General features: G+C 42.6%; 1 protein-coding gene across 3 annotated transcripts in view; it reads left to right on the forward strand.

The window, feature by feature from the left end:
- Positions 1-27,813, forward strand: part of LOC131124882 (thyroid hormone receptor alpha-B) — a 92,811-nt gene that overhangs the window by 20,939 nt on the left and 44,059 nt on the right. For all 3 annotated transcript variants that reach the window (XM_058065825.2, XM_058065826.2, XM_078797635.1), the window contains one exon: positions 14,221-14,303. The gene's annotated coding sequence lies outside the window, so the exon portion shown is untranslated. The remainder of the gene's footprint in view (positions 1-14,220; positions 14,304-27,813) is intronic.

Below are 27,813 nucleotides of genomic sequence, written 5' to 3' on the forward strand. Positions count from 1 at the left end.
ACTTGTCGCTGGGGGACTGGGGGCACTGTAGGAGGGTCGGGGGGTCCCCTAATGTAATTGTAGGAGGAACACCGCATTGCACTGTGGGACACCAGTACAGCTGAGCAGGCTGCGCCTCCCCCTGTGTCCTTACAGGTCTTCATTTGCATGTTTGCACGTCTTGTACTCGTTTATCTTTAATCGCAAAGTCAGAGTACATGGAGGCCTTGACCTTTGTGCTCCTGCTTGTGATTGGCATGTGTGGGCCTGATCGAAGGCGACGGGCCTGTTTGGTTTTGCATAAATGCTGAAAAATGCCGACAGTGCCCTCGGTGTTCTCGACGGGCTCCCGTGTTGTGTGGAACATACTGTACTGCTGCTATAAATAGCAGTCAAGAGAAAAAGCGGTGGCGGCGGCGAGGCTCAGTTTGAAACGGAACCACCAGGCCCCTCGCTGTTTGAAGACTGAGCCAGAGGCCAAAGACTCGCTGCAAGCCCGGGCCCGGCTTTGCACGACACGACCAGAACAACTGATGCCGGTGTTCTTTTAAGAAGCACAGCAGGCATGCTCAGAAGAGAGGCCGGCTTGTTCTTTCTTCGCTTTTTTTTGTTCTGAACTTCACATAGAAACCATTAATCATCCGCTCCAAGGTGTTGAAAGAGACTTGGACGTGCAAGATAACGCAGACAGATGTTTGCTTTAAGCAAAACTGCACTTTTTTTATATATATATTAGACATGAACACACATGTCTTCTCTTTTCTGTGTGTTCTAAAGATATACAAATGGGTAAAACGAGACAGCTGATTACTACACATAATGGGACAACATAAGGGTGAGACTTTTATTCTAGAGGGGCCTCAAGGATAAATGCCAGTAGGGATTACTCCAATAATACCTCAATTACAAAAAAAAAATTGTAATCGTTGTTACGCAGCACTTATATACAGTGCAACAAGAACACATCTTATATGCTACATCATCTCTTCCCGAATGGAGTGGAAGATCCAACACAAGGGCAGATTAAGTGAGATTAAGGTTACCTTACTAACACGACATTAGCTTTCTCTTTATTTTATTCCGATGGTAATGTGATGTCATACAGGGTTTAGTATGACCCTTGTCATACTATTTGTTTTCAATAATAAATCAAAGATCCACTCATAGTTTAACAAGCTAGCAAGCTAATACCTTCCTCCGTTTACAAAGCCATACTTGATGAAGTCAGGATTGTATTTACGTAAATATGTAGTCTTTTGGTGGGGAACCGGCACCACTTCTGTCTTCATTTGTCCGTCTCAAAAACGTATCCATTGCTCGTCGTAGTTGAATGTCGTCTTCTGATCTTCTGCGAGCTTGTCAAACAACCCACTGACACATTACTGCCACCATCTGGTCGGAAGCGGCACTGTGACTAAGTGTCTAACGGATGACATACACTAGCATAGCAGCTAGCCTACCTTGGGTGTTTTCAGTTGATAACCTACTACGCAGTTCCATGGCCCTCGTGGCCCACTGGTGCAAAATTCAATGTTTTTTGCGGCCCTATAGGTGGTGCTGGAGTTAAGAGAGACCCGATGTTTAAGAATCACTGGTTTAGATGATTTGAGTATCAAAATTTCAGTCTAAAATCAATAGAAGGATCAAAAAGCCGCTCACTTGCAGCTTCCTAAAAATACACATTTGGTAGAAGATCACAGTGTCGGTGTGGACTGGTTACGGTCCAGCTGGCAAGAAGACAAACGTGAGTCTGGATCATGCCCACTTTAATGGCGGCACGCCAAGGCCTTGTGGTGCCAGCGTAACCCGGCTGCTTGTGCACACAAGGCAAAACACACACTCAGGAAAAGATGAAAATCCACACAATGCATCTTCCTGTTGTTCCGGTTCTTGGATGACGCAGGATTGAATTGTGTCGTTCATCAGTGACGTCTTTAGGCGGGATTTACACGGGGCGAAACCCCTTCTGATTTAGCGCCCATATCTGAGGTTGTTATTCATGTCCCCCCCCCACCTTCATCTCCTCAGCGTCACCTGCTGGCTGTCACACTTGGCCCTGACTTGCTCTCATAACCCCTCCTTACTGTAACTCAGTAACACCCCATCAAACACACACACACGTTTGTGCTTGGCCCCCTGCACACAGAGCACTCCCAATGTTCCCATTAAGGTTTCTACCCCCCCCCCCACGGCAACACCAGTATGGCCGTATACACACACACACACACACATTTATGCTTGCCCCCTGCACACAGAGCACTCCCATTAAGGTTTCTACTGCTCCTTCCCCCCGCGGCAACACCAGTACATGCATTTACACACACACACACACACAAATTCCATACTTGCCACATCCCCCCCGTACATCCCACTTGTGAGCTCCTCCACTTACAGCGTTCCTCCAGGAATGTTGGCCGCTGTTCAAGAATCCTAAATCAACTCCAGGCTGCCCGTTGGAGTGGCCCGGGCCCCTCGCTGCACGTCTGTCACCCCGCCCTTCCTCGCATGCCGACCCCCAGGGAGCGTTTGTGGGCCCCCAGAAGGGACTGACAATCAAGGCTCTGACAGCCGCTCGGAAAAGCCGCTCACCCTACTCCGACACAATCATGAAGTTATGATACTGTCCTGGCGTACAACCACATATAGAGTCATACATGTTGGAGGATGCCTGGTGGGGTGTATTGTGGTTGTCTTTCTAGCTTCTTTAAAGCCGCGTCCGCATGGATGCTGAAATGTAGAATGAATGCTGAAATATCCTACAAAAAGTAAATTCACCGACCGAGGATGGAACCAGCAACCATCAGGTCAGGAGACGACCACTACGACCCGAGCCATGCCACCTGGCAGAGCAGATTGTTCTGTGTAGTGTTAGATGTAGTATGGATTCCCACCAATAGGGGGAAACATTGAATTGTCCATTCATTGTCAATGGGAAAAATGTCACATAATATGTATATGGAATTGCGGGAAACGTGGACATTTTTAGAAAAGTCCTGATAGATAGCCTACTGAACATGTTGATGTGGGAATGGTTTGAAGTGGTTGAGAAAAGTGGGAGGAGTTAGCTGAATTTGATATGCTGGAAAGTAAAACTGCTGAAATTGAACCAGCAACTGTCAGGGGAAAATGATCACAGGAAACGTGAAATGTGGGATTTTATTTGTGTGAATAAAATGTAAATAATATCGAAATGTAAGCGCAATTGTTTCTGGACTTTACGATGACGAGCTGGTGACGGCGTGGAAACCACATGAAGACGGAAACCTTCATGATGGATTTTCTTGAACATCTGCGGTCTGCTATTAAACAAACTTCCTCTCGTGATGGCACCGCTGCCGTGTGCCTGTGGCTCCTCCTCCTCTGCTGTGCCGTGGCGGCGTACTGACACCGTGAGAGGATTTAGCAGAGCAAAGCTGCCAGCGCTGACACTTCTCCGACCGCTTGTCAGCCCGCCAAGCCTCCGCTGTGATGCTGCCATGCCTGTCTGAGGGAGGGAGGGAAGGAGGCAAGGAGGATTGGCCTGACGACAAACTTGGCTCAGGTCAACTGGGAATATTTGGGCTACTGTGTGACTCGCAGCTGTGTGCTTTGCTGACTAGCATCATGCTCGCTGTGTTAGCATGGTGCTAGGTTTTTCCAGCGAGGAACACTTTGTCACTTTGATAGTTATTTGGATAGTTTGTAAAGCAACACACATAGATAGACTAAGAAGTTACTGTATACATATATATTTCAAGAAAAAAAAAGAAAAAAAAACTATATTTGTTTTGTCTCAATGTTATGATGTTAAAAAAGTGACTTTTACTATAATATTTCAACTCTATGCTGCAAGAATTACATTATTATTACTCTTTTATTATATTTTATTTATATTTTGTTATGTTTTTTCTTGTTACAATACAAATTTGCATTTTTGCCATTAATAATTTTTTTCTATTTTTAAACAATTTCAGTTAAATTTCTGTAAATTTTCATCCTGTAATTATGACTTTATTCCCATAATATTATAACTTTTGCCCAAACTAATTTTCCTAAAATTATCACTTTATGTTAATATTATGACTCTAAAAAAGTGATATTTTTTCTTGAATATTTCAACCTTATGATACTAAACCTGAATTTTTTTCTTGTAATATCATGACGTAATTATAATTATTATTATAATTATGACTTTTTACTAACTTTTCTCTTAATATTTTGTCTTCATTCGTGTAAAATCACTGCTGATTTTCTATTTTTGCTGTTTTTTTCTCATTAAATGGTATTTTTACAATTTAAAAAAAAAACACATGTTCACGTGAGGGAAGGAGCCCTGTCATGTTTTGTTGTGGGTAATCATGCTTAAAGGACGAGATAGGGCAGCTCTAGTCTGAGGGATAACTTGATTCATGGCGTGGGGGGAATTATTTCCAGCCACGACGCAGCGTGCATCCTGGTAATTGGTGGACCTCCGGTCATGACCGCTAAAGGTGAGAGGTCATGTTAGCGTGTCGTTGTTGTTGACGAGGGTCGTGCTGCCTTGACCTCGCCCTCGCACCAGACGGGGGCTAACGGCCCCTTTGTCCAGGGGTCAGCGCATGGGGATCTACGCGTGACTCTTTCCCTTGCACCCCCGAGGGGAATCATTAGCTGGTAACATTACTGACCCCCGGTCGGCCGGCATGGTTGTGTTCCAGGATTTATGGGTCGGCTTTGACCGTGGGGGGTTGTGCAGCAGGTCATGTGACTGCAGGCCAGGTGATGGCTCTCCTGTGATGTGGCATGTTAACATGCTAAATGTAGCATGTCGGATTCAAACATTTAACGTGCCCCCGGGCCGTAGTTTGCCCACCCCTGGTCTATAGTATGGCTTATTTATGTCTTATGTCTATATAGATGTCTATATCTATAGACATATAGATGTATCTATATCTATAGACATATATCTATATCTATAGATGTCTATATCTATAGACATATAGATGTATCTATATCTATAGACATATAGATGTCTATATAGACATAAGACATAAATAAGCCATACTATAGACCAGGGGTGGGCAAACTACGGCCCGGGGGCCACATCCGGCCCGCCAAGTGTTTGAATACGGCCCGTACAATCTTTCCAAAGTATTTCATTTAAACTCAACATACAACCTGGCATCATGGCCTGAGCCAACCTTTTGATGGTTTTATCAATTTCGTTTTTTGACATGGTCTGTTGTTTACAAAGTGCTCCTGAAAAAAGGGACACAAGCACATAATAATAATAATAATAATTATTATTATTATTATTATTATTATTTGATTATTATAATAATTATTCGAACTATTATGATTATTATAATTATTATATTAATGCTAATTATTATATTAATTATATATAATATTATTGTTATATTTGCATATTTTACATAATAATAATATAATTATTTAAATGTTATTGTAATTATTATAATATTTTATTATTTTTAAAATATTTAAATATAAATATAAAATAATAAATAATAATAGCAGATTGCATGACAATTTTACAGATACAATAATACCAGGTGGACTGTTACGTGTAAAATATATAGTCTGCCCCCCCCCAAAATTTTGTCATATCAATGCGGCCCGCGAGTCAAAAAGTTTGCCCACCCCTTGTCTATACCGTTAAAAGTAATACAAGTGTAATGGTGACTGTAGGGATGTTATTTGCCTAGAAGGCTCTCATAATGTTAAAAACTGTATTTAGAAGTTCAGAAATAAGTTTTCTATTCCCCGATTATGAAAATACTTGATTTCTAAATAAGGAATCCTCCTTACCGCGGTCGGGTCTGGAAGCTATTAACCACAATAAATGGGGGTTAACTCATTTATTCATTCATTTTCTACCGCTTATCCTCACGAGAGTCGCGGGGGTTGCTGGAGCCTATCCCAGCTGTCTTCGGGCGAGAGGCGGGTACACCCTGGACTGGTGGCCAGCCAATCACATGGCACATATAGACAAACAACCATTCCCACCCACATTAATACAGGTCACATATGAGAAACTAATGTAATTTGGGTTTGGGTTTTGGGTCCTCTAAGGTAATTTTCTGAATGTGAAAAAATTCCATTTCTAAATAAGGAATTTTACTTGAATTCGCTTATCATAGTCTGTCTTGTCACAGTCTGGAACTGGTTAACCGTGACAAATGAGGGATTACTGCTCCAGCTAGTAGTCCAGTCCCGTGTTTGATTCCCTCGTCTTTGTCTGTTTAGGTGCTCTCCTTGGCGCTATCGCTAGCCATGACTCCTGCGAACCAAAGGCAGGGCTGAACTGACACACGTCCCGTCCCTCACTTTTAATGCATACCGCGTCTCTACCAAAGGGGAAGCTCCGCAACCAAAAAGTCTTGTGCCGTTCCGCACACACAGTTGTGTTTCTCCTTGCGCCCCCCCCCCCCATGTGTCCTTTTCACGTGGCCCAGGTTCCTTGCGTGTTTGTCTGTCGTCCTCCTACCGGGTGTCGTGCGCTTCACATCTGCCCTTGGAGTGTGATGCGGCAACGAGCCGGCGGCCGTCAACGTCGCTCCTCGGCGCAGATTGACACACGGAGTGTCTCAAGGACGCCGCTTTGGCTTGAGTGTTGGCCGTGTGTTTGTGTATGAACACACTTTCACGTGACTGAAGACTTGAGAGCCCATGTGAGAGATTCATGGCCACAATGAAAGAACACTTTGAAAGCCTGAAGGTGTTTTGATTTAAGCTCCAACACAACCACTAAAGAATCAGTTTTTGCATCAACTTTTGCAAGAAAAGTTTTTGCATCAACTCCGGATGTGCAGAGCAGAAAAGTGTATGCAGACTCCGTTGTATTCTCACAGTTAGTGTGTTGCATGATGACCACGTATGTATGACAATTTCTCGATTACATAAGTATTGGGAAAATATGCAGTTGTTCCCGCCTTTTGGTGCATGTTTGGTTCCTGCATCGACCAGTCAGAAGCTCCGACGTCATTGCTGTAAAGCAGCTGACAAAAGCTGGTATCTTCACCGATGGTGGCCCGGCGCCACGGTTTCCAGGGTTTCTGAAAATAAGACTGGAAATATTCCACCAAGTCAGAAAATTTGCAGCAGACATTTTGAAGCTGTGGTGGTGGGCTGCACGGCCGAGTTAACCATCGGTTATAAATTAAGAGTCCAGGGTTATGATAGCACAGGCAAGAGGTGAGCTGTTTGTGTTTTATGTTACCGCCAGCATGCTCATTGGTATATTTAGCATGTGTAGTGGGCATATTCCAATAGAACACATCAAAATACTAAGAGGTGAAGTAAATATTCTTTGGTGAACGACCCAACATCAGCTGTTGGACACCCCGTGATAGCGTCACTATCTTAAAGCTGGACGCACGACGTGTTGGTGTCCACCACCGGAGACACACATCTAGTGTTTTGAAGACAAGCCATAAGTATTACAATGATAACAAGAGACCAAGGTTGTTCATTCATTCATTCATTTTCTACCGCTTATCCTCACAAGGGTCGCAGGGGGTGCTCCCAGCTCTCTTCGGGCAAGAGGCGGGGTACACCCTGGACTGGTGGTGCCAATCACAGGGCACATAAAGACAAACAACCATTCTTCGGGCAAGCCAGCCAATCCCAGGGCACATATAGACAAACAACCATTCCCACCCACATTCATACCTATGGACAATTTGGAGAGGCCAATTAACCTAGCATGTTTTTCGAATGGGGGAGGAAACCGGAGTACCCGGAGAAAACCCACGCATGCACGGGGAGAACATGCAAACTCCACACAGAGATGGCCGAGGGTCTCCTAGCTCAGGTCTGTGCGGTAACCACTCGACCGCCGTACAGCCCCCAAGGTTGTTCAGTGACACTTTAAAAAAGCAAGTTAGCATGTGCCCCATGAACCCACAGAACCAAGCTAGCTACAGAGAGAGCCAGGCAAAATGTGTCAACAAAAATGCCAGAAAGTGGAATGAGATTGAAACGTGAGCGCTCACGTCATTTTTCATGGACTATTTGTCATTCGCATGATGACAAGGAACAAAATGCATTCGAACACAGCAGATACTGGAATTCCGGTGTATGATTATCAAAATATAACGTATATTTTTCCATTTATGGTCATTGTGTGCATGAAGTATAAGTTCCATATGTAGTGTGTATATGGTATGTACATGTACGTCCATTTATACAGTATTACTTAACAAAAGCCCTCAGTGTTAAGGTGTGTCGGCTTTCATTTTGCCGTGGCAGTGTGCCACAATCAATTACATCCAGTGGAAACGCTGGCTTCCATGATGAAATCACAGATCTTATGTGGCTAACTCGGTCACACTCTTCAAAGACAGGAACAAGCCCCAGGGGGCCAGATAAGGTTTGATGTTTTATTTTTTTTTATTGTTTGCAGAACAATTTGGAGCATATGCGAAAATGTCATCCTCTGAAACCGTGATAGGTCCCAAACCAACGCCATGCCATGTTTCATTACAGAGTCAGGTCAGGGGGAGTTGACAGAAAAGGTGCGCTTGATTTGCTCACTGCGACCCACATACAGAACGTCATTGGAGTGTTTTTAACAAAATCAGTTATCAGTTAAATGCGTCATAATTCCTCATATTGGCCCCATAATTATCGTACACCGCTAAACAAAACACATTTTAAGAGTATGTTTAGTATTACAAGCAGGAAACATTGGCAACTTCAGTGCAATCTTGGTTAGTGTCATGAATCCTTTCTAGAATGCCTGACTCGAACTGCAACGTACGATAAGCCGATCCATTTTTCCCATTAGAAATGATGTAAGTCCAGTTAATCCATTCCAGAAAGGAAAAAAATTATCTCAAAACATGTTTTATAGCTATACATGCAGGAAACAATTCAAAATGCATATGAATGATGATTAACATTTCAGGTTACTTTTACCGTCATTGAAGCCATCATGTTGCCAAAGATGTAATGTGCCAGCGAGATCAACACGGACACCACCTTCCTGTTTTGCCATGAATTGAAGCGATACGTCATGGCAAAACAGGAAGGTGGTGTCCGTGTTGATCTCACTACAGCTTCTTGTTTCCATGTATTACCAAGTTGCAAACAAGGACGTTATATGATTAAAAAAAAAATACATTGAGAACATCACTAGACATCGTTAGGCAGTGTATTAAGAAGACATGCCATATTGTATGCTAGCCACAAAATGTACGCAAACTAGTATGTTCGGAGCAACGTTTGGCCACATGCTAAGAGAGAGACAGCGTGCGAAAACTGAAGTTTGACTGTACACAAAAGTGTGAGTACGAGTGTCAGAGTCAGGTATTGTAGATTTACGGCATCATTGATCGTCCATTGAACGGGACGTCAACGTAAGTAACGTCTGAACACGTTTTTCTAGGTCAGCCTCTGTTGGAAGCGCAAACGACAAGGTTTGACAAGCACGTTTATGTTACGTCAAGATGCTACACTGAAACCTGCTCCCACCTCGTTTCAGTGAAGATGACACTGGCCCCCCTGAAGCGGGATAGGACAGGGTTTCCATATTTAGAGCCCCATCCTCAGAGGGCAAGAATCTTTTCTTCATAATTCACCATCTTGACAGGCCTGAAAATTCCCCCTCTGCCCTTGCCAGAAAGCAGTTCAAAGCCTCAGCTTGCCACCAGTAGGGGCGGGGGGTTGTTTCAGAGGCGTTGAGGAGGACTTGGGGGGGCCCCCCTCAATGGACTTGACCCCCGGGATGTTTCCAGGCAAACCACCTTCTCATGTGGCAAGTTGATCCTCAACTTCCATTTGGCCGTGGGAGAAATGAGAGCCACAGATCTTCTTCTCGGGCGATGGGAGGAACAGAGAATCCTTTCTTGCGCGCCTCGTCAGAGTCCTCCGCAGGAAAGTGGGACCGTGGAGTCGCCGGCAGGACCATGCTATAATTGGAATGCTTTGCTTGTCAAGAAATAACAGCCAGTGATTTTTTTTTACCAAGCAATAATTGTTTTGATTGTTGTTTGGACACAAAGCAGGGAGAGTGCTCTTTAGCACGCTCTTAGATGCTGCAGCAACGGAACCCTAAGAGCCTGCAGCGGACACATAAATGCTATAAACGATGCTGCTTTTGACACAAAGCGAACTCGTGGTGGGGGACTGTTCACATTTTTTCTGAATAAGGGGGCTTGCATGGGCAATAGCACTTCTAATGATGGGGAGTATTTTTCTTTGTAACACAGAGAAGCCCAGAAAAGCACACGAAACATCACAATGCCTCCATGTTTCAAATCAGCTATTGTGCTGTGCAATATTCCTCTCAAAGCCAGTAAAACAGGAATTTTCCATGTAAGCAGTTAAAATACACACCATCTGAACTCCAACGTTTGTGTGTGGATGCTGAAATGTTGACGCTGAAGAGCACTCTATGAGCCATACCACCGCGTAACGGAAAATGTAAAATGGGAAGAAATCATGTAGATCTGACTGGAGCAAACAATTTCAGTAGAAATTGCGTGTGAATTCTGGAATGAAAAATCCTGTAAATGTATTCAGCAACTGAGGATCAAACCAGCAACCATCAGTTGTATAATGTAAAATGGGAAGAAATAATGTAGCTCTGACTAGAGCAAACAATTTCAGTAGAAATTGCATTTGAATTCTGGAATGAAATATCTTGTGATTGTTGAAATGTATAAATAAGTTGAACGATTACACCAGAGTCGAACCAGCAACCATTGTGGTTGGGGGACGACCGGTCACCCTGTCAAATAAGTGGTATCTTATAGTCATGGAAAATGTTAAGAAATGTTAATCCAATTAATCCGCTTTGCGTTTTGTTAGCATGCTAATAGGCTGCTAACAAGGAAGTTTGGTGATCAAAAATATATTCCGAACACAGTTGGACTTCGGGCAGTGTATTAATAACACAAGGAAATGCAAGCCATATTGTACACAAAATGTACACAAACTTTATGACGTAAAGCAAAAAAACACGCTAATTGGGGTATACGCTATCTCATTTGTCCGGCAATATAGGCCGATAATATCGGACATCTTTACTAATATTGCACCTGCCTCGTCACTAGACAAGCAAAGAGCAAACAAACATTAGTCGGAAACGGGCAATACATCATTAAAAGGCCTGACGAATGCTGACTGGGATGGATCTTTGTGTACTTCCTGTGGTGGTGCATAATGGGTAAAGGCCACACATCAAAGCGTGTCCGCAGGCTGAGTTGAGTGGGCGAGCCCCTTTGTAGCAATTCTATCAACCGACAACATGGTATGGGCTAACCAATCATGTGACTGCTTTCTAATTGGACCTGCCGCTTCCCCTGCGTACCTTTCCCCGTATGTTTTTGTAGTCCACCGGGCCCGCAAGGGGGAGAACCCTCCAGCTAATTAGAGGCCTGCCAGTGGAATTTGGCAGCAACAAAGAGAGCTATTCATGTTGGCACCGCGCGGAAAAGGATGCGCTGGCAATGGTGGCGCTCCGAGGAGGTGGCGAAACCGAGGAAGATCTTGGCTTTGAAGCTTGTCTTCATGCGGCGAGCAGCAATGCAACGCTGCCTTCGGTGCCCGCCCGCTCGCGCTTCTGCTGGCCATCCGTCATGATGTGTGGCGGGACGGAGACGAACACTTAACCTCCCCCGACATGGTGGCCCCACTGAGCAGCTTCGTGGTCTGCTATCAACGCCTCATATCTGACTTGCTGTATCATCATCAGGTTGAGCAATGTCCCTGCGTCTGATAAGTTGCTTTCAGGACCCAACTCAGATTGAGTGTCAGCATTCACACAGAATTTCTGTATTTTTATATTATTATTTGTGTATATATATATATATATATATATATATATATATATATATAATATAGTTTTTGTTCTCATTCATTCATTCATTTTCTACCGCAGAAAATAGTAAATTTTTCCCCAAAGAAATCACTTCTCACTCACCCTAATTTGGTGATACACAATTTTGAAATTCCAGAAAATGTACAGCATTCATGCACCACATTTATTCTACATAAACATATAAATTATATTTTGACAAATATAATATATGGTGCTGTTAATTATTCTTAATAATATAATTATTTTATAATTACTTAATGTTGATTATATAATTAGAATTATATTTGTATGTAATTTAATATATATTTTACAATTTCTAATTTAATATAATTGAGGAATAATTAAATATATAAATACTAATTAATACTGTATTAATTGATATAACTACAGTATATTCAGGGCTCGTCAATAACGATGTACCGATGGCCCGGGGCAAGTTAAAACAAAATTCAGGTAAGTAAATCCAATCAGTGATATTACCGTTGGGCAAGTGCACTTTGGCATGCCATACTGCCAAGAGTTTTTTTAAACGCGGTTCTTGTTGGGTGTTGGTAAAACACGGACTGCGTACTTCCGGTGGTAATTTGCAAACCAATCCTTGCAAATTTTGAAATGGACCAATCAGAATAGTTTATTTAGACCGCGTTTTACCCACACCCGTTCTTGTTCGCGATCAACCAATCAGCTATCGTTTGACTACGAAAACATCTATCATGGCGTCCATGCCAACATGGTCTAATTCTTCAACAACTTCTGAAGCAAAAAGTGATGAAGCAGTGCCTCCTAAACAAGTATTTTATTAGCGGCAGCAAATCAAATGATGGCACAGGTGAGTGAATCACATTGCTGTGACAATTTGAAGTGGTCACAATGAAACACCACCGATTAGATCCAATACCAAGTGCTGATTTTGCACAAGCGACAAAATCTAGCGCTTCCATTTCTTTGTCTATTTTTCTTTGATACACAAATTATTGTTGACCATTGAGCATTTTTTTCTGGATTAAAAACACTTTACTAGTACACAAATGTGTCTATTCAATAATGTTTCATTGTGGTGCACAACTTTTTTTTTTTAAGCACAATGTTTATTCAATCATGAAAGTACTTTTATTTATCAAGGCAAAGTGCCTAGAAGTCTCTTGACAATCCAGATTTCCATGCAACGTCATGATCTATGTAGGAAAACAACCACAAGAAATGATAATCATTTCATCTTTATTTGAGATTCTCATGTGATGCCACAAAAATTACATGATATCATTATGGCAGTCTTTTCATTTTACATGGGGCAAGTTCGGGCAAGTAGTTCTCACCTTAAGGATTCCCCACGGGCAAGTAATTTTTGTTTTTAATGTAGAGCCCTGACTATATTACAAAAACTCTACATACCGGTATATATTAATGCCACTAATGCCATTAATTGACATATAAATATATTACAAAAATTCTACATACCGGTGTATACATATGTGGACACAATAAAAACACACCAGTTAATAAGCGTGTTAATGTTCCAGAATAAGAACCATTGAAAACGTAGCATGATGTCTGGACGCACCCCCAGTGTGAAGAAAGGTATAAAACGGCCATATTTTACCATCAAGACTGGAATCAACCAGAGGAAAAATCCCACGTGTGTATTTAGTTTGTCGGTGGCGGACGCAGCAGCTACCATCTCCAAGCTAGACTTAACACCGCCGTCTAAAATCCCACACGGTTATCATACCTCCAAGATATACGTACCGAGAAAGTACGTATATTTGTACGTATATATATGTGTGAGAAAGTAGTCAGTTACATTCAATTTGTGTGCCGCTCAGGTTGAACGTAACCCCCATCTGTAAAAAGCGGGGGCTTTGTGTGCTCTGGTTGTAAATAAATCCACCGAGCCACTCACTTGTGTCAGTGCCAGCTTCCTCTTTGCTTTCCGCTACGAAAGCACTTTGTCGTCTTAGTGGTTGGCTTTCCTTCCTCTTGGCCGCTTGCAGAATCTCCATCAGCTTCTGGAAAGGATTTCATCACGTCGGGTTCTTTTTCTGCCTCGTTTGGCACATGACTCACGTAGATTTATTCAGCCGTTTGTATTTCATTTGCTCTGTTTGCTGTGCCCGGAGATAGAGATCATTTATCGCAATGTACCAATTTGTGCTTTTAGTGGAGCCACCTTAGGCTCACTGCTTAGGCACATTTGTGATACTTGGTGTAAACTTCACTCCCGGGTTTGAGACCAAGCGTGTGCAGGACTGGACAGTTACAAATGGTCCATCCTTAAAGTGATGGTTGTCTCCCGGCCCGAGTGAGGATGGAGACAAAAGGGGGGGTGGGGGAGGGTGTTGTTCGTTGGAAAACCTTGTTTGTTTTTTATATGCTACTACCCCCCCCCCCCCCCATTCAATGCCCACCCACTATAACAATCCTCTTTTCATGTCCCCCAGGGCGGAGAAAAGGCGGACCGTGCAGCACAGGAGGCCTGAGGAAATAATTAGCCGTGCACGCACACACATATCCACACCGACTGGTAGGTCGACGCTTTTATTCGATTTTTTTTAAGACATGTCAGCACTAGGGATCGACCAATATGTTTTTTTTTCGTCCGATGCCGATACCGATTTTTTTTCCATCACCCTTAGCCGATGGCCGATTTTGCTTGAGCTGATATTTGTGGCTGATGCTGCTTTTGCTCCCTCAATTTATATGAAAAAATGACAATGATAACAAATATTACAGGTCTCAAGTTTAAACTGTTAGAGGCTAATTAAAAGTTGAAAACATATCCTTGTTATGACTGCGTGTGTTGCAGGGTCCTCCGGCAACACAAAGCTGCCCGGCGGATGCCTGTCAGTAAATCATGCGGCGGAAAAATATATCGGCGAACCCACGTGTTTATCGGCCGATACCGATTCAAGTAAAGAACGCAAATATCGGCCCGATATATCGGCCGGCCGATGTATCGGTCAACCCTTAGTCAGTACTCGCTTTAGGTTTGTAGCTGCTGTCTGCTCAACCAATCGCTTTCATATTAAGCTTATTATCAATCATTTTATCTTCCTAGGTGGTTGCCTAGTTGTATTTTTTGCAGACCTGAAATTATTTTTAATGTGGGCTGCTACAAGAAATGCTGGAAAAAACACATTATTGTGTCAATGGTGGTTGCTGGTTCGATCCTCGATCATGCTGACACATTCAATGGCGCCCCCCACACTGGTGAAGAATAGTTTGTCCATGACTTGCATTCCACATCACATTCCACTTATTTTGGGTATCGGGTATTTATACATTTCAGCAACATGTACATTTCATCATCATCATCCTCTTTCAAATTCAAGCGTTTCTATTTTTTTTTTTTGTCCAATAACTACTCCCACACTTGTCAGGAAAATTAAAAAAATTCCCACATTTTCAATTATTCAATATTTTCTGTGACATTTTGCTCATTAAAAATGAATGGACAATTTCAATGTCACCTCCTATTGGTGGAAATGTGTTTTACGTTTAATGATACGTGATGATAGCGTGATGTTTGCTGGTTTTCTATTCGGTCGGTGAATGGGTTTTGGCATATTTCCAGGATATTTCAACATTCATGTTACATTTCAGGACTGGAATTTGATTCTTCAGTAAATATAGGTTGGCAACACTGATCCCTCCTGCTACGTCTTCTTGTTCTCTGAGAGGAATAATAAGACATTTGACGTTACAATCAACAATGTTTTTTGATGTGGCATTTCAGGTTGCAATGTTCCTTGTCATGGTGTTTCATTTTATGATGTTTCGTGTTTTTTGTGTTCCGTTACCACGTTGCGTGTTTCGGAATTTCATGTTACGGCGTTCTACATTATGGTGTTGCACTTTTTTTTTCATTTCATGTTGTAGCGTTTTGTGTTACCACGTTTCAGGTTATGACATCCCTTGTTGTGATGTTTCATTTGATGGCATTTTTGTGTTATGGCATTTTATGTTATGGCGTTTTACATTATAGCATTTCATGTTACAACATTTTGGGTTATGACATCCGGTGCTTTGGTGTTTACTGATATGCCGTTAAGTGGTTTGATGTTGCAACAGTTCATGTTGTGGCATTTTGTGTAACGATGTTTTGTCTTACATTTCATGTTACGGTATTTTCTGTTGTGACATTTCAGGTTATGTCATTCCGTATAACGGTGTTTTGTGTTATGGGTATCTAATGTTTCGTCTTTTGACATTTTGTTGCATGTTATAACATTTGAGCATCTCATGTTATGCCGTTGCAGTGTTTGTGCAACAACATTTGGTGTTCAGTCATTTCATTTTCTGTGTTTTTTTCTGTTTTGACATATCAGGTTATGACATTCTGTGTAATGAGGCGTTTTGTGTTGCGATGGTTCATGGTAGGACATTGCTGTTATGACATTTTGTGTTACAGTGTGTTGTGTTGTAACAATTAATGTTATTCGTCATTTTGCATTATGACGTTTCATGTTATGACATTTCAGGTTATGACGTTTCAGGTTTTATGGCCTTACATGTTCCACGAGTTCATGTTCGGATGTTTTGCATCATTAGATATGAGGTGTGTCGAGCAGAATAGTTAGGATGTCATCTAGTGGCCGGAGGTAGAGCAGCAAGCTATGTTCACAAACAGCCCCGTTAAAATGTGTTCATAACGATTAGCGTCAAATGTATTTGTGATAGCTCACCACCACCAATAAATGAAAAGCCGACCCGCAGGAGGTGCAGGTTAACGCTGGAGCAGAGCTGGCAGGAGAAAGTCTTCCATTAGTCGTCTGGGCCGCCGCCGCCATCGACTCTTGTCAGCTGGCCAGCTGGCGTTACATAATGTAACTCGTACGCTGTTATGGTGTGGACAGAGTGATTCATGATGGGGATTTGGGTGCTCTCCACAAGATGAAGTTATGGAAATAAACGTATGGTATAGTGTTCCATAGTGTCACTCCATGATATGAAAACAATCAAAGAAAGATGGCAGAGGAGAATTTGGTGGCTTTGCTCTATCGTGGTTTTACAAAAATGGATTCATTGCTGTTTTGGGGTTAAATATGGCCTGTTATTTGCAAACAAATATGCATTTTTTTACCAAATTAAGTCATTTTTAAACATAAAAATATCAAAATGAATAAAATACAAATATTAGGCCTCAAGCAGACATGATGTGGTCAGGTTGCAAAAGCTGGGTTTTGTGTGGTATGGAAATGAGCTGTCATGTGGTTCACCCCCAGCCAATCACAACTTGCCCCTGTGGAAGCATGTTTTGATTTTGCAACCGACATGCACGGTAACCTGGGGTTGCGCTCCTCTCGTTTGGACGCACATCTGGAGGGAGTGATTGAGCTTTCATCCGCTCTAAGTCCTCAAGCTAGCTGGAGGAGCACAAACACATGCCTTTGGACCTGTTTCAGACAAATATCAACAGGTCCTTAGTTTTATCCCTGGGGAGGGAGCGTCTCAGTAATGAGAGAGCTACTTCCACTTTCCTTCCACCTGTGTACCTTCTTTCTCCACAAACAGGCGTGTACGAAGGTGAGCTACAAACGTGCTAGCAGCACTTGAGAAGGCGTGTCTAACTTCCAGAAGGGAGGGTGTGGGTGTAGGTGCCAGGGGGGGGGGTTGCAGACATCAGGCAAACACTTTAAGGTTCAAGGGTTTATATGCGTTTGAAGGGGCGCGCCGTGTACTCCTACGCACGTGCGCTAATGTGAGTGTGTGTCTAAAGGCTGGGCGGGACCAGTCAACCCCCCGCCCCGGCCACTTGAGAGTGGGCTACAGCCGAGTGCTCTTAACACCTCGTAAATCTCACCTGGTGCTGCAGGCCTGCTGCTGACATCAGCTCAAACACGTATGTACAGTATCTATATATACTCATATACACTACCAGTCAAAGGTTTTGCCACGCCTTGTTATGCTATTAAATGACAATGTGTCTTCAAACTTTTTTTTATTGTATATGTATCTGTATATCAGTGATGCGACCTGCTGTTAGGTTACTGCATGTGGGGCGAGTCGGGACGGGTTCATTCCCCCACCTGCAATAATACCGTCAGGCTTCACAAGACAAGAAAAAACCACTCACGTCCACGCTTAACCTCACACAGGTCCGTAGGCTAGGCCTGTCTATTGGTATTTTTCATGGTATTGTACAGGTTGTTTTGTTATTGTTTGATTCCCGTCTCGGGCTGCACGGCGGACGAGTGGTTAGCGCACAGAACTCACAGCTAGGAGGCTTGAGTTCAATCCCACCCTCGGCCATCTCTGTGTGGAATTTGCATGTTCTCCCTGTGCATGCGTGGGTTTTCTCCGGGGACTCTGGTTTCCTCCCACATTCCAAAACATGCTCGGTTAATTTCATTGATGAGGACCAAAATGATGTTTTTAAGGAATTCATGGCTCAATTTTTACTGTCCATTTTCTCGGAGCAGATCCTTTCACATGTTCAAGGATACCATCACCGCAGGGCGGGCAGCCAATGTTTATTTCTTCGCGTTCTGAACATTTTACATAATTTCACTTTACTCATCACTTTCCTGGTCTTTTCCTTTTCCTTATTTATATTATATTTGTTGTTTATTGTTCTGACTTTTCATTTTCTACCGCTTTTCCTCACGAGGGTCGCGGGGGTGCTGGAGCCTATCCCAGCTGTCTTCGGGCAAGAGGCAGGGTACACACTGAAAACCCACACATGCACAGGGAGAACATGCAAACTCCACACAGAGATGGCCGAGGGTGGAATTGAACCCTGGTCTCCAACTGTGACATCTGTGCGCTATCCACTGGACCACCGTGCAGCCCTTCCCCCAACCAAATTTTCCAAATTAGAAAATACAATTAACAAGAAAACAAAACAGGCTGCCGGCGGTCGAGTGGTTAGCAAGCAGATCTCACAGCTAGGAGACCCGAGCTCAATCTCTCTGTGTGGAGTTTGCATGTTCTCCCCGTGCATGCGTGGGTTTTCTCCGGGTACTCCAGTTTCCTCCCACATTCCAAAAACATGCGAGGTTAATTGGCGACTCCAAATTGTCCATAGGTATGAATGTGAGTGTGAATGGTTGTTTGTCTATATGTACCCTGTGATTGGCTGGCCACCAGTCCAGGGTGTACCCCGCCTCTCACCCGAAGACAGCTGGGATAGGCTCCAGCACCCCCGCGACCCTCGTGAGGATAAGCGGTAGAAAATGAATGAATGAATGATTCTCATCTCGCTCCCCATTTCACTACATATGAACCAATCATAGCACAGCATGCGGGACAAGCCTCCACTCAGAATATGAGAGAATTCCTTCTGGCACCCCACTTCACTTTGTTCCCATGAGTGGGTGAACAATCCAAGGCTTGGTGGATTCTGACAATGATAGGAAGAACTTTGCAGGATGCATTACAAAATATTCATATTCAGTATACATTTTTCACTAAGTGTCTCTAGGTGGAAAGTTTGGACGCTCCAGTCCTACACTTGTCATCGTCAGAGGTGGTTGTTGTATGTCCGATCTAGTAGCTTATTCATCTTGCTATCATCCAAGCCAAAGAGAAACATGTCGAGGTTACATAGCATTTCCTTCCGAGGCCTAGCATGCCGCAGCGCATTAACAGTGGTTTGCTCACGTCGGCACACAACTTACTTGCCTTTTGTTGTACACTTTGCGAAAGTGAATGTGTTTTCCGGGCTTTGTCAAATAGCTTTTTCTACCGTGTTAGCTGAGGTCGGCACTTTGCGGAGATCAAGTATTCCGTCGTACGAGTCATCCATTAACCTTTGACGGCTCGACAAGACGTCTGGCCGGCCGGGACTCCGACTGAAGCTAATCGCTTTTCTTCTGTCTGTGGTTTGTTTGTTGTGATGTCAGCGGAATGAAAGCCGAAGAAGCGCAAAGTTGTAAGCCAGACTGCTGAATGTGTCGTCATGTGGACGTCGCCTCAGGTTTGACTGGCAGGATGTTTATGGGTTAGCGCAAACAGACATCTAGTTTGATTGCTGATTAATGAAGTCTTGTGCGTTTAGGTACTGACGGGTGATTTGGTCTCGCAATCTAATTGCAGCGTGCTGAGCTCTCTGCTGGCATCACCTTGCAAAACACACACACCTCAGACCGGAGTTCCACCTGCTGACCAGAGGCTACCCTCCATTATTCATTCATGGAACCTTCCATGGTTTTACTGGACTTCAAAAGGGTGTACACATTAGATATATTAGATATTATGATATTTGGGGGGGGGGGTCTTCATTGATGAGGACCAAAATGATGTTTTAAGGAATTCATGGCTCAATTTTCACTGTCCATTTTCTCGGAGCAGATCCTTTCACATGTTCAAGGATACCATCTCCGCAACAGGGCGGGCAGCCAATGTTTATTTATTCACGTTCTGAACATTTTACCTAATTTCACTTACTTGTCACTTTCCTAGTCTTTATATTATATTTATTGTTTATTGTGCTGACTTTCCCCCCAACCCAATTCTCCAAATTAGAAAATACAGTTAACAAGAAAACAAAACAGGCTGCACAGCGTTCAAGTGGCTAGCACGCAGGCCTCACAGCTAGGAGACCCGAGTTCAATCCCACCCTCAGCCATCTCTGTGTGGAGTTTGCATGTTCTCCCCGTGCATGCGTGGGTTTTCTCCGAGTACTCCGGTTTCCTCCCACATTCCAAAAACATGCTAGGTTAATTGGCCACTCCAAATTGTCCATAGGTATGAATGTGAGTGTGAATGGTTGTTTGTCTATATGCGCCCTGTGATTGGCTGGCCACCAGTCCAGGGTGTACCGCACCTCTCGCCTGAAGACAGCTGGGATAGGCTCCAGCACGCCCCGCAGCCCTCGTAATGACAAGCGGTAGAATATGAATGAATGAATGAAGAAAACAAAAAAAGAACAGACTGCACGGTGGAAGCGTGGTTTGCTTGTGGGCCACACAGTCCGGCCATTTGGAAGATCTAGGTTCAAATCTTCTCTGGGCATGTTTGTGTGCATTTTGCATGGGGAGATTCTTTACTCCCACATTCCAAAAGCACTCCGGGGGGATGTTTGCTTCCTTTTGACATTTGTAAAAACTTGCACTCCAACATTTATAGGTCAGAGGCATCGCTATAGATGCCTGACAGCAAATATTTATCGACTTGACATATTTTCCTTTGTTTTCTGGTGAAGCGTCTGAAAGCCTGCCTCGCTTGGAGATAAATATCGACGCTCTTGTTACAATTTCACCGGAGGCTCCGGCTCTCATCATGCAGGCATACTAACGCGTGTGATGCTTCTTCACGTGGACACCAGCGGAGCCAACCTCCGAGCTTGTTTTGAACCGGACTCAAACATACGGCCCTCAGCGCTGCCCCGTTGGTTTCAACCCCTCGCTGAGGACGTTGGCAGCCCGTTACCCCCCCGACCACAGCTCATTGATCACTGTCTCCCGCACGCTGGCTCGGCAACCATGATGTATGTGTGTGTTGGGGTGGGGGGGTGGGTGGATGTGCAATCCCTACATGCAGTGGTTTAAATAGAGGTTGACTCTATTATACCTAAAGTGTACACAGTGTCGACTCCGCGGTCGACTGCCTTGTGGGTTTTGTGATGCCAGCCCCCTCTGAGCTTCTGGAGGAGGACTGAAGAGTGATCATGTTGGCCAAGGTGCTCTATGCCCACACCGGGACACAATTTCATTTGTAAGTGGCCACCGTTCTCTGGACAACAAGAAAAGCGGAGAGAATAGAGTTGAAATATTTAGGCGCGGTGCCCATTACGTGGATGGCGAGCTATGCGGTCGATCGCCAAGGTGGTTTTGGTCAATCATGTACATGTAACCCACCCTCGGCCATCTCTGTGTGGTGTTTGCATGTTCTCCTCGTTCATGCGTGGGATTTCTCCGGGTACTTCGGTTTCTTCCCGCCTTACAAAAACATGCTAGGTTAATTGGCCACTCCAAATTGTCCATAGGTATGAATGTGGATGGGAATAGTTTATATGTGCCCTGTGATTGGCTGGCTCGCCCGAAGAATGGTTGTTTGTCTATATGTGCCCTGTGATTGGCTGGCCACCAGTCCAGGGTGTACCCCGCCTCTCGCCCAAAGACAGCTGGGATAGACTCCAGCACCCACCGCGACCCTCGTTAGGATAAGCGGTAGAAAATGAATGAAAGTAAATGTAATTTTGTAGATATCATATGACATATCAGTCAGCTGACATTAAGCTCTCCTCTTGATTCGCTCTTGCTCCCCTGCAGCGTTGATGCGACGCACGGAGATGCAACTTTCATCTTTGTTATTCTGATTACGGATAAACTAACTCAGCAGTAAGATTCCTATATCGCTAACCGAAGTTATCCTTTCACGTGTAGTGGCGACTTGTGGAGGAAAAAAAGTCAGTGGTTTAATGTCTTTGCTTCATGAACTGCGTCTTTTCTACACTTCCATTTCTTAAACTATTATTTCATGATGAATCAGAAAATGTGCCCATTGCTGAAACCTTGTGAATATGTTGCCTTGACCTCGGCTGCATTGCTTTTTAATCGTTTTCATTTCTTGTGTATCGATTATGTTTGATAGCAAATGCTAACTGTGTGTCTTATTGAGCGCTAGCTATTTTGACTAACATATTAGTGGTACTCAGCCTAGATCCAAAACTGAGCCACCATGATGTAGTGGCTCGCGTTCTGGATTTGGAGCAAACGACCCGGGTTCGAGTCTCCACAAGTAAGCGTTAATGGTATTCATCAGGAAGGGCATCTGGAATATAAAGTCAAAATCAGTATGCGGATCGAAAGAAGATCCACTGTGGCGACTCGGTAAGAAAGCGAAGAAGAGGTAATATCCAAAACTGAGTAATTATGTGTAATTATCTTGATTGAATTGAATACAATTATGACATTGAGTACTTTGATTACCTGTTTGTTTGTTTGATTACGGAGTCGCCCGGGTCGCCCCCGGGTTATGGGGAAAAAAGAAAAGCCATTGCAAAAAATGAAAGTGTAAGAAAAGCAATATGAAGTTGCAATAGATGATGACATCAGTGCCTTTGCCACAAGTGCCAGCAATAACTCTTCTTCTAACTTCTAACTTCTTCTAAGAGCTATTTGACTTCCTAGTGAGACGTCCTGGCGAACGTGTCTTAGCTGCGGTTTTCAATCCAGGCCCAAAGAATGGCTTCACGTTAGTTAGTTAGTGGTTCCTTGTGGACCGTCACAGCCGACCTTAATTTTGGGTGAGGTCATCACGTCAGCGCTTCTCACGTCCGTAAATTGGAGTGCTCCCGTCTCGAGACGCCGTGTGAGGTCTGAGCAGAATCTCAACTGATGATTTATTATCCGATAATTATTGTTTTTCTTTTACTCCTGCTGCGACTTCCCTCTGAGGTCAGAGGCTGGGCTTGGAGTCGCAGTTTCTCCTCACTGGTCGCCATCAGAATGCTTCAGAGCGGCGGTCCCAACCTTTCCTGTGGGCCACTTTGATACCGTTTCCACATCCAATGTAGGTCAGATTATTTCCATTTTACGAGAATAATGTTGTAATTTTATGATGAAAATTATCATTTTCAGTTGTAATATTATGAACAATGAGTTAATTTGGAATTTTTGGGAAATGACGTTGGTGAAAAAGTTATGTGAATCAAGTCTTAATTTTACTTTTACAAAGTCTATTTAAGAGAAATTAAAGGAAAATTAAAAAACAACAGCAAAAATGGGGAAAATAATAACAATACTGAAGTTGATATTAACAATAATAACTTTTCAACCTATATTTTGCAATTTTGTCTTGTGATATCTACATGTGCTGCTTTAAAAATATCAAAGTGACATAGTCGCATCCTTCCCATCCTCACGATGTGGCTATACGGTCACTTTCTCTGCAAATGTTGATCCAAAATTAGAGGTTTTAGTCCCTGAACATGTGACAAAGTCAATGAATTAAAAATGGATTTAATAAATTTTTATACATTTTAAATAAACATGCAGAGGGAAAATGCACCACACTTTGGACACCCCTGGTCTAGTTGTATCAAAGCCAAAGAATAAGGTACTATGGGTCTGCAGTACTGGCACTGGGTTCTCATCCTGGCCTACCATCAGATCTGGCCGTCTGCGCTTCGTTGTGTCAGTCAGCTCGTAAATGTGGTCACAAGGATGTCGGACACATGAAACCTTCCAACGGGACTCTTATCCGGCCCTGCGGGATGCGGACCTTGCTGGTTGGCACGGCTGACACGGGTCTGCTTTCTTTAAGCAGCACTCGGGGTCCACTTTTGGGGGGTTTGGATAGCTTGAAGTCTGCAGCGTCAGCAGACCAGAACTCTTGGTGACACCAGGAAGAAGAAACACAAACATTTATATAAAAAAAAACACTTTCCTATGTAAAGATGTGGAATATTACAGCCCACCCACAGAACTATCTGTTTGATCAGCTAATTACCACACACAAACACACACACACACACACACACACCCATGAGAGCAGTTTATGACGAAGCTGCGGGGCTTTTACTTCCTGCATGTAGCCTCCTTTTTCTTTCCTTCCCTTCATGATGATTGGAGCTAACGTGTTGTATGTAACATGCATATGTGACATTTAGAATGACGAAGTGACTGGCTGGCCGGGAGGAAGACGAGGCACAAGGAGCAGTTCAATTATTTTCTACTTAAAGGGGAACTGCACTTTTTTTTAGAATTTTGCCCATCATTCCCAATCCTTATGCGAAACATGAAAACATATTTCTTTTTCCCTTTTCTGGGCATTCTCAAGCTAGAAAACTAGTTAATATGAGCTAGCTAACAACAGACATAATGGGAAATACCTATTTTGACGCTATAGCCCTCACAAAAAAATAATTGCATAACTGATTTGTATATTAACCAAGCTACCGCCCTATTATTATTGTAGCAGCTAACATGATAAACTATATTTATCTGGCAGACTAACACGACGCCTCGCTAATTGCTCATGTCAGCGTCATTCACAGACGAGAGTGGATACCTAGCTCTCAATTTCCCGACAAAGATGCTGGTTTCTCTGTAGCACACAACTTGGAAGACACAGCCATCCCAAGGAGAGCTGACATTGAAAGTGTTGTCGTTGTATCTATGTTGCTGCTGTTGACGGAACTACCATAAGCATGCTTATGAATGCTCTGAGAAAATAAGTTTGGGCGGTGTGTTGAATCATCCAAAACTATTCCATGTTATCATCAGTGTACGTGTTAATGAATGATCACAGCATTTATATCAAACCAAGTTGTTTTAGAGGCTCATAGTCCAAATAAGTGTGTCCCACTGACAGCAATGTTAGATAGCTCATATTAACTTGTTTTTCTTGCATTATAATGCACAAAAAAAGGGAACAAAATATGTGTTAATGTTTCACATAAGGATTGGGAATGATGGGCAAAATTCCCTAAAAAGTCCACTTCCCCTTTAAACGACTGTCTTGCTTCCGTAGACTTCAGATTTTGGACAAGCTGGTTTCCCTGCTCGATGCAGCAAACGAAAACAATGCAAACTATTCCCTGCCAAAGTTGCCGCAAGAAAACATGACTTTGGGCTGTGCCGGTCATGTGACGAAATGTAAGCTGACAGCATTTCATGTCGGCTAATGTGCTCCCCACGCTAGCCAGCTTATAGCCCCTCGCCTTGAAACGTTCATCTCATTGCACGTCTTTTAGCGCTTCTTTTTATTCTCAAAAGGGAATGAATACATCTTTAAATGTCTCATTTATTAATTAAAATCATAAATGTCTTACTGCATTAAATACAGCAATGTGCCATTCATTTATTCAATTAATTGTATCATATATTATTATTATTAGATTTAATTAATGAAATAAATAAAAATTCAATATTAATACCACAAATTAAATGAATTCATTAAAAAATAAATACACCATCAAATAAAACAAAAACTAATTAATGAATTAAAATTGGAATTAAATACATAATGTGTCATTATGTGTCATTCATTCATTATAATAACAGTTCATTTAATGTAAAAACATGTAATTATTTGGCAGTTCAATTAATGATTTCAATATTATATATGTACACACCATTGATTCATTAAAACACTAATTAATTTAATGTAAAAACTTATTAAGCATTTAATTCCAATTCTAATTCATGAATGGCACATGGAAGTAATTAATTCATGAATTAATGCCACCTTTATGCATTTCAATTCCAAATTGTATTAAACAAATGACACATTGAAGCAATTATTTAAGAATGTGTTCATTTCTTTCACTCTCTAAAAGTCAGTGAATCCCTTTTTACTGTACCTGGTATGAATGAATGGTTGACTCAATGAAAGACAGAAATGCAGTTGGGGCAGTTGGGACTCCAGCCAACCACAGTGAGAGCCATTATCCTCAAATAGCAAAAACATGGAACAGTGTGGCCGGCCAACCAAAATGACCCCTAGAGCGCAGCCACAACTCATCTGAGAGGTCACAAAAGACCCCACAACAACATCCAAAGAAGTGCAGGCCTCATTTGCCTCGGTTAAGGTCAGTGTTCATGACTCCACCACCAAGAAAGACACTGGGCAAAAATGGCCTGCATGGCAGAGTTCCAAGACCAAAACCACTGCTGAACAAAAAGAACATTAAGGCTGGTCTCCATTTTGGCAGAAAACATCTTGATGATCCCCAAGACTAGGGGTTCCCAAACTTTACCAACTCAGGGCCCACTTGAAAATCTAAAAAATGTCAGTGGCCCAACTTTGTCCTACAAACAGACAAAATGCTGCGTAGCAGTTAACTTACTTAATAATAAGAAGAATAAGAATATTTTATTATTAAATTAATAATAATAATAATAATAATAAACTGGCATGATGATCAGAGAGCTATGTTCCAATCATAAACTGTATAAGGTTCCTAAAATATTGTGACAGTTCAATAACACGCATTAGGTTATTACTTGGGCCAACACGTATTTTTTTAATCGTGCAATAAATATTTTACAATAAAAATAATAAAAAAAATAATATTTTGCAAAAACAAATCATATTTGGTATTATATATATATATATATATATATATATATATATATATATATATATATATATATATATATATATATATATCACTGCCCTAGACCTTTGGGAAAATACTCTGTGGTCTGACTATAGAAAAGTTGAACATTTTGGAAGGTGTGTGTCCCATTTCATCTGGTGTAAAAGACATTAAAAGAACATCGTAGCAACAGTAAAATATGGTGGTGGTAGTATGGTGATAAATGGGGTCACGTTTGAGTTTGATAAACTGAAACTTTCAAGGGTAACAAACAGGCAAAAAAATAAATAAAACACTTTTTCACAAAACTTTATATACATATACTGTATGAATGTGTCTGTCATAAAACACTGTGGATAAAATGGTCATATTTCAGACGAAGGTTTCAAATGATGATTCATCGTGATTCATTCATCATCTAACCGGGCTGTGTGACAGCCCTACTAAGCTACATTTGTATGCAAATCTAACTTTTGCTGGTAGTTGTTGTTGTGAGAGACAGACAGCGCTGCAGAGGAGGGTTGACGCGTTCCCGTCCACATGAAATGACAGTACGGATCCATGGTAGTGAGGTCATATCAGTGGTGGTATTGTCAGCTTATAACGACTCGTTCTTCATTTCTCATCTCCCTTATCCCCAACACGTCATGATTTATCGGAGTTCATTCCTCTCCCTCTTTCTCCTTCATTTATCCTCTGCGGCGTTCTTTAGCATAATCGACGTCGGACCTGTGAACTCCTTCTGCAGTTCTTCCCTCTTTTATTTTGAAATATGACTCCCTTGTGTGTGTTTTAGGTGTTAATTCAGCCACTCGCATCAGCTTGTATGATTACTTTCTGCCTTCTTTTGTCAGATAATTTGTTCATTTTCGTTATGTGTTTATGTGAAGACGTCTGTGTGTACTATGTTTGAGTCACTACGGCACCATTTCCAGTCTTTGCAGTGTGGAGGTGCGGCCTGACGTGTTTTGACACGGATGCTTGCTCTCGGCAGCGCTGCTCTGTGACAGTTGCACAGCGGACATCAAAGCCTGTAATCGCCCGG

This window comes from Doryrhamphus excisus, linkage group LG2, assembly GCF_037039965.1.
Source record: "Doryrhamphus excisus strain RoL-2023G ecotype Guam linkage group LG2, RoL_Dexc_Guam_v1.1, whole genome shotgun sequence".
Classification (NCBI taxonomy): domain Eukaryota; kingdom Metazoa; phylum Chordata; class Actinopteri; order Syngnathiformes; family Syngnathidae; genus Doryrhamphus; species Doryrhamphus excisus.